The following is a 9,178-nucleotide window of genomic DNA, read 5'->3' as shown; positions in this document are numbered from 1 at the left end:
ACACTGCCAGCTCCACCTGGGATGGACAAAGAACCTATGTGGAAGCGGAACACAGTCCTGCCAAGTGCACGTTTCCCTGAGCTCTGGTACTTGCTCCATGACACACTCCAGGTGTGCCGGTCAAGCTGTTCACTCAGTGACTCATCCCTGAACCACTTTCCATCACCTGTTCAACTTCCCTCTGACTGACTCTCAATGTTCTCACTGCTGATTGTTGTATTCCTCTCCTATTTGTTTCCTCAGTGTTCCCATTGGATCTGAACTTGACTGACTCAAAAAGTATTGGCTGACATTTTATTTCAGTCACTCTCCCTCCACCCCAACTCTAAACAAAAGGGCTACTGTCCCACTAGGGAGACCTGCACTAGACTTATAAGCAGGACTTAGAATCATAGAACCATTTGTGACACACTCCCCATGTGACAGTCAAAAAAAACAAAACAACCAAAACTTCTAAATTCTAGCTGCAGTGACACAGGCCTGTAATTTCAGCTACTTAGGAGGCAGAGGCAGGAGGATGGCAAGTTAAGGCCAGCCTGGACAATTTAAACCCTATCTCAAAAAATAAAAAAGGCTGGGGAATAGCTCACTGGGAGAGCTACCCCTGGGTTCCATCTTCTTCACAGTAAAAAAAAAAAAAAAGAAAAATAGAAAGGATCAGCAAGGTAGACGCAGCATAAGATATAAAGAAGCTTTGGCTGGGCTCTACCTCAGGGATCTAAGATCAGCACACTTTGCAATATGGCAAAGGAGCATGGGGCAGAATTGGTGATTTCCGGGGGGCCGGGGGCGCTCTGAGAAAGAGCTCAGTGAGTGGGGTCTGTGAGCTGAAGCTTTCCACTTTTAGCCTCACACAGTTACCTGCCAGCATGGCTATTCCGGTGGCAGTGCTTGTGGAAGGATCGACACCACACTGTGGCTGCAGCAACTCAGCTCACAACCAAGTCACAGCAGCTCAATATGTTCCCATTTCATTATGTACTATTTTGAGGTAGGTGTTGAAGCCAGACTGGCCTGACTTTGAGTGCCAGCTGTGTCTCTTTGGCCCTGGTCTTTTCTGAGTCTCAATTTTCTCAGCTATGAAATGACAAGCATTGTTACCCCCACAGATAAACCACAAGTGTCAGTCAGCTTTTTGTTGCTGTGGCAGATACCTGAGAAAAACAACTCGGTGGAGATTTATTTCATTTCACAGTGTCTGAGGTTTTGGTCCATGGTCAGTTGGCTCCATTGCTTTGGGCCTGAGGCCTAGAAGAACATCATGGCAGAAGGAAGTAGCAAATGAAACCTGCTCAGCTCATGGCAGCCCAGCTGAGAGAGACAAAGGGGTTCAGGACAAGATATATAGTCCCCAGCGCTTATGTCCCAGTGACCTACTTTCTCCATGCCCCACCTACCTTCAGTTTTCACACATCCCCAGTAGTCCATCAGCTATCAGTGCATAATCTACTGATGAAGTCACAGCCCTCATGATCCAATCACTTCCCAAGAGCCCACCTCTGAACATTGCTGCACTGGGGACGAGGTAGGCCTTCAACACATGAACCTTTGGGGGACATTCCAGATCCAAACCATAAGACCACATAAAAATGAGTAACACGCATGTCACCTGACACACAGTAGACACTGATCCATGTGAATTCTGATTTCTTTTCCTGAGAGTACAACCTGAGGCAGAATCTTCAGGATCCCAAAGAAGATCTGCTTCTCTTAATACTGCTCAGTGATAAAAGTGTCTTTTACATACCAATAGGATGATTTATAATGAAGGAGGGCAGCAGTATCTTCAGGATGGAGGCCGATCACCGGAAAAAACAACTTTGTGCTCACAGTGTTAGTATTTTCAGGTAACCTTTGCTGGGAGTATAGTTATGAAACATTTGTTCATATTGTTTTGATTACCTTAATATTATTATCAAATGACAATAAATGCTGTGGGACTTTTTAATTAAAAGAGAAAAAGTGGGGAAACCCAGCAAGGCCTGTCTGTTAGATTCGTAGGCCTCTCTGGAAAGCATTTCTTCCATCTGGGCATGGGGTAGAACCCCTTCTGAAATGTCTGATCTACCATCAGACAACTTTGTCAGAGTTTCTTTCTGACCAGTTCCAAGACAGAAAGGTAAGGGAAGATTGGAATAATATTTTCAGGCTTTATGGATTACTTTGGGGAAAAGAGGTTCTGGTTTCCATGCCTTACCTTGAGGAAGAGAGAGGAGAGTAGGAGACAGGGCAGAAGTAGGTCAAAGAGAGAGACTTTGCTTTTTTGAGATCTGCTTCTGATATCCAAATGATATTCCATACTTTGGAATATTATTTTCTGAGCCCTAACAAATGACTGGACACACAATTGGTTTGTAGAATTGGTTAGTGTATCGAGAAATGACACACAATTGATGTCAGAAAAGATAAAGCACTCCACAGAGGCCCTGTCACATTTCCTCTCCTCCTGACCTCACCTGGCCTTTGTAAAAGCATGTTTAACTTTATAGAATGTGGTTAAGCTGAGAAATGTTAATTCCGCTGCAATTCTCTGACCTAAATTCAGTGCAAGCCTTTTGAAGAGGAGTAGAAATGGGGTTTCCATTTCTCTGTTTAAGCTTACCTCAGGGAGGACCAGATTTGTCCGCCTTCTGACCCAGACTTTGAATTATAATCCATACCATGCTTGGTGAAAGGATCTTGACTGTAGAAGAGGGTGCAGCCCCTTTAATAGTCTAATTTTATACACTGACTGACAGCCTTGACTCTGGCTAGACTTTGTCTGAGCTGCCTGTTGGCCTTTGAGCTTGTCTACCAGACCCCACTTATTCTTTATCCTAGTTCCTCTTAGCTATTTATCAGTAGTCAAGCCTTTCCTAGAGCCCCCCAACATTGCTACAATAAACTCACTCAACCATTTTCACTCAAATGTGCCCGAGAAGCCCAGGCCCTAGGAGCCCAGGAAAACAAGCCAAAAAGGCTTATTATCCTGACCCTTGTGCTTGATGTTGCAGCCATGCTGCTGTCCTGGTGTTTATTGTTAAATTCTATCTCCTCACTCTTTACTATCACTCTCCTTTCTTTCCTTCTAAAGAGGACACACAATCTCACCAATCAATGCTACCTGACTTAGTCCATTAATGCTGCTATAACAAAAATACTGGAGACTGCATAACTCCTAAACAACAGAAATTTATTCCTCACACTTCTGGAAATTGGGAAGTCCAAAGATCTAGGTGCCTATAAGTTTTGTGTCTGGTGAGGGCTGGGTCTCTGATTTACATTACAGAATGTATTCTCACATTACAGAAGAGATCAAAGGGCAAAATGGCCTAAGATATTCTCTTTGGCTCTCTTGTAAGGCACTTATCCTCAATTATCTCTCCAAAGATCCCATCTCTTAATACTACCACAATGGGGGTAAATTTCAACATGAATTGTGGAGTGACACATTAAAACCATCTTGGAGCTGGGCGGGGTGGAGCACACCTATAATCCCAGCTGCTCACGAGGCTGAGGCAGGAGAATCACGAGTTCAAAGTCAACCTCAGCAAAAGTAAGACACTAAGCAACTCAGTGAGACCCTGTCTCTAAATGAGACACAAAATAGGGCTGGGGATGTGGCTCAATGGTTGAGTGCCCCTGAGTTCAATCCCTTGTAACCCCCCCCCCAAAAAAAAAAAACCATTCTGGGGTCCCTAATGACATAACTGAAACCATTCAAAGAGGTCTCCTTCCTTTTCTGTTTTTATATGTGGTGTATCTTAGTAGGAACTCCCACTGCTTGGATCCCACTTAGAATAAAGTTAACCTGGTTGTATTAGTCAGCTTCTTGCCAGTATAATAAATACTTGAGATAATTAACTTATAAAGAGAAAAGTTTTATTTTGGCTCATAGTTTTGGAGATTTCAAAACTATACTGTTGCTTTTGGGTCTGTGGCAGGGAAGCACATCATGGCTGAAGTGCATGGTGGCGCAAAACTGCTCACTTTATGGCCAAAAAGCAAAACAGAGGAAGAGGAAGGAGCAAGGCCCCACCCCCCCATATCCCTTCAAGGGTATACCCTCAGTGACCTGAAGACCTCCCACTAGGCCCCACCTCTTAAAAGTTCCATTATCTCCCAATAGTACCTCACTGGGGACCAAACCTTTACCACATGAACATTTGGGAGACACATAAAATCCAGACTATAGAAGTGGATTGAATGATTGTCTCACCTCCCTGCAGGGAGAGAGATGTGATTAACTTGGTAGAAGATGGCACAAAATCAAGGGATATAACTTGAGGCCCAATGTGCTGTAGAAGTTCAAGTGGGATTAGCCAGTCAAGTGCTTCTACTTTGAGCAAAGTTTTATGTTTTCCAGGGAAAAGTTTCCCTGGGACTAGAAAGCTATACTACAGAACTCCCATGAACTAGTGGAAAGCACCTGCCAACTGCCAAGTTCATCCCTGAAGACCTCAGCTACATAATACTTGGGTGGTATCCCAGGTTGCTCCCAGTCACTCTGGATAAGGAAATTCCTTACTGTACCTATGCTGGGTGAGAGATGACTCCTTGAAAGCCCTTCCTCCATTTCAGTCTCAATCTCTCCTTCCAAGACACAGACAGCCAAGTTCTGGGCTGACCACCTTGGATTTTCCATGTCCTTCATGGTATCCAATTCTGTGAAGGTTGGGAACAAATCTCATGTGGCTTGGATTTTTCTGTTGACAGGCTCATCACCAAAGTGGTTCCCACACTGTACTACTACCTTCTAGGCATAATGACTCTATCTAGGTTCTTTCAGGCTTTCCCTCTTTGATTCTCCAAGTCTCTAGCCCAACATGCAGAAGTGAATCATCATCTGTCACAGGTTCTCATTATGTATGAAGGATAGAAGGAATGTCAATCCTCCAAGTTTCCAAGAAAACATGTATTTAAATACTCTCAATTTTTGATAGAGTGTAGCAGAGTACTGCTTATTCCCCAGTTTTCTCCTTCATACTATATTAATAGAATGCCTAAAATAAAGATTATACATTTTCAACCTTACTCTGCAGTTTAAAATGATTATTTTAAGAAGTTCTGGCCAACAAGTATGAGGGGGAATGATGTATGGAACTCTCAGGATATATCCTTAAGGAAGGGTCATGCCCTTTCTCCAACATTCCTTCTCCCAGTGTCCTCTCTTTCCATTCTGCTGCTCTGACTGTAGACATGGAGGTACACTTTGTTAACCAAATGTACTTCAGATTATATTCTATGGATGGTTATACAACAAGTTAGAAGGAACTTAAATGACAGCCCAGATGACATTAAGCAGAGCTGCCATACCAGTCTTGGACCACCTGCGGAGAGAGTTGATCTGCCAGGGTCCTGGATATCCCTGAACAACTTTTCGGATATACCAAAAAAAAATGAAATATTTTGATGACTCTTTAGTCAGCCATTTATCAGGGTTATGTTTGCAATGAGCAGCCATGAGGTATGAGGTAACATCTTTTACTAGACAAAGAACTGGCTTTCTTACCACTCACCATAAAAATGGTAGATTACAACTGTAATGCTAACCTATTATGTGTTCCACCTTAGCCCTTCCACATGGATCTTGGGGGACAAGGGGAGATAGTACCAATATGATGAGTATACTTCTCACTATGCATTGAGTAATAAAATCCTTTGTTTCAGATTCAGGAGTCTTGTGTCTTCTTCCAGCACCCATGAACCAGTAATTTATGAGCTTGCATGTAGGGTCGGATTCACCAGATCTAACTACCTCTAGATTATTTTAGAGAGAAATCAAATTGCATCTCTCTTTTTTTTTTTTTGAGAGAGAGAGAGAGAGAGAGAGTTTTTTAATATTTATTTTTTTAGTTTTTTTCAGTGGACACAACATCTTTATTTTATTTTTATGTGGTGCTGAGGATCGAACCTAGTGCTCCGCGCACTCCAGGCGAGCACATTATCGCTTGAGCCACATCCCCAGCCCCAAATTGCATCTCTCTTTAGCCCCTGTTATTTTGGATTTCTATTACAAGTAGCCAAATCTAATCTAATCAAAGAATAACTTTTCAAAGTTCTTATTTGACAAAAAAATCATGCTTATTACATCTTTTTAAATGTTTATTTTTTATTTATTTTAATTAGGTATATATGACAGCAGAATGCATTTTGATTCATTGTACACAATTACAGCACAACTTTCATTTCTTGGTTGTACACAATGTAGTGTCACACGGTATGTGCAGTCATACATGTACCTAGGTTGATACTCAAATGAAGCCAAATATAATCCATTTAAAACCAGGAAATTAAACAATGATAAATGTATGCTACTTGGGACCTCTTGGGAAAGTGTCATATGAGAATTAAGAGGACCATATCATTCATGGTTCCTGTGGTTAGCAAATATCAAAGGCATTGTTAACTTGAATCAAGCTGTTAAAATTATGCAAGTGACTTCTCCACATTTGAATGACCCAGTTTTTTTTAGTTGCTTAAACATTATTTTCTTTCAAGTATTATATTCACCAATACCTCAATATAAAATTCTATATTACAAGAAATAGAATCCAAATGTACTTGGAGAACAGATTATTTGACCTACCGGTTCTGAGAGTTCTTCTTTATGTGTTTGGCAGCTCATATCCTTTGTAAAACAGCAGAAAAACTGAAAATATTGAGAAAGGCTCAAACAAGTTTGCATCACTACCTCGTTAATCAGGAGATCAAAGATGAAACAAGAGTAAATGTGAGGATGTGTCAATAACCTGCAAATGAACCACTGACAAAATGTTGAAAGCTCTTCCATGAGACATGGATGTGTCAAAATATTTTTAATGCTTAATTTCTCTACAATAATTTCTTGTGTTTTTTTTCTTACTTCCAACATGTTCACAATTCTTAGCCCCATCATTCTTCTTTTGGAAATTAAGCAGTGATAAATGTATGCAACTTGGGACCTCTTAGGCAAGGGTTATATGAGAATTAAAAAAAGACCATATCATTTGTGGTCCCCTGGTTAACAAATATCAAAGGCATTGTTAACTTGTTTCTGCATTCTCAGCACCCATTCTCACTTTGGAAATAGCAATTCACACTTTGCCTTAGGGAATCACTCCCCCCCACTCCCAATCCATATTGTTGGATGAAGCTGATTCTATCCTATGAAACACCAGGTAATTGGTTTATAAAAGCATCTAATCCAAGTCTGCCCAAAGATGTTCAATTTGGGGACTTCTGTTGCTACTATTAGAAGTGGAAAGCTTGTTTTATACTGAGATTGCAAACATAGGATAATATAAACCTAGGGATGCTAAAATCATTAGGTAAAAAGAGCAATTCTGAAATTAAGGCCAATGTATCAGAGAACAAAACCAAGAGGGCAAGAAAAAACAAGTCCTACTGATACAGTTTTAGCCTAGATCCATCCATGCCTAACGACAGGACTTTTCACTTTGTTAGCCAATAAGTTTCCCTTCTTGCCTAAATCAAGTTGGAGTTGGTTTATAACTTTTGGAACTAAAAGAATACTGACTCTTGAAAGTATTGTTGTCAAAAAGGACACCTACAAGTGACTATTCCTTCTGTATAAAAGCAAAGAATATGCTTAGGCTAGTTGTTGCTCCAGAATTTCTATAAATAGGAAGAGTTAGATGCTATAATCAAATCAGAGAGGACTGAATGAGGGACTTGTTTAGAAGCCATTTATAAAATTGGTTAAATATCTATTATCATAACAAATAATAGGAGTAAAAAAAGCCCAAAGGCAACATCACTGACTCAAACTAAGAAAAAGTCAATCAACATTGTTTCCAAAGCACTAACAGGGTCATATATATATATATATATATATATATATATATATATATATATATATATATATATATATATATATATATATATATCAATGCCTACCAGAGAGGCAGGATGATATAGTGCTATGGGTTCAATTCACAGCTCTATAATTTACGGAACTAAATAATCCTGGAATAGTGATTTAAATTCAGGAGGATACATTTTCACTTAGATAATGGAGATCATTTTACAGCTATTGTAAGATTAGATCCAAAATAAGTAAATCACATAGCACATACATGTGCATACATATATGATATTCTTTGAATATATTAAGAGCTTACCTTCTGCCTTAGCAGTAACAGATTCATGAATTTTTAATAGATGCTAAAATGATTGGTTGAGGTTTATGAGGTAGCAGAAAATGATATGACGTATTGAGCATCTAGGAGCTGTTTAAAGGAGATCAAAACATCAATTCAGTAAACTGTAATGCACAAACCTGGATTGGATCCTTAGCTACATAAAAAAGTCACTATAAAAGACATTATTGAGGAGAATGACCAAAGTTGAATATACTACAAATTAGATAATTATATATTTAATATTAGATTTCTAAAATTTTATAATCATTCTGTGATTAGGCAAGAGAATACCCTTGTTCTTAGACAATAGATGCTTATTATATTTTAGGGGTGAAGGGTTATGACTTCTTTTACTTACTCTAAATGGCAAAGAATAAGGAGGATAAGGAGAAGAATAGTAATATAATTACAGAGCAAGAGGAAAGAATTCAAGTTAATCTTAAAAATTGGCAAATATATGTTTAGAGTATGTTTCTCATTCTTATAATTTTCTGTAGGTTTGAAATTCTTCAAAATAAAAAATAAGGTGAAACAGAAACAAATTTTAACTTAAAATTAATAAATTCCAGATTCTCCCTTTGATCCAGCAATTCTAGTAGGAATCTATTTTACCTCTATTCCTATCTAACTACATAAAACAATATCTACTTGGGCATCCATGATCAAATTTCTTATAATCCCAAATGCTGGTAACAACCTGAATGTCTATTAATAAAAGATGAATAGTGGTACATCTACTAAGTGGAATACTCTGCAGTTATTATAAGGATCAAGTTAGTCTACAAAAAATGGTACAAAAAAAATCTAAACTCGGGCTGGGGTTGTGGCTCAGTAGAGTACTTGCCTAGCATGTGTGAGGCACTGGATTCAATTCTCAGCACCACATAAAAATAGATAAATAAAACAAAAAGGTCCATCATAATTTAAAAAGAAAGAAAGAAAGAAAAAAGAAAAAAATCCAAACTCTGTAGTGGAGTAACAAAAGACAGTTAACAGAAGAGTTAAGTATAATATAATTTTGTTTTATCAGCAATCATATGTTATATTCAAATTTG

The sequence above is a fragment of the Marmota flaviventris genome, chromosome 14 (genome assembly GCF_047511675.1).
Source record: "Marmota flaviventris isolate mMarFla1 chromosome 14, mMarFla1.hap1, whole genome shotgun sequence".
Classification (NCBI taxonomy): Eukaryota; Metazoa; Chordata; class Mammalia; order Rodentia; family Sciuridae; genus Marmota; species Marmota flaviventris.
The sequence above is the reverse complement of the archived record's forward strand: the minus strand, read 5'-3'. Positions refer to the sequence as shown.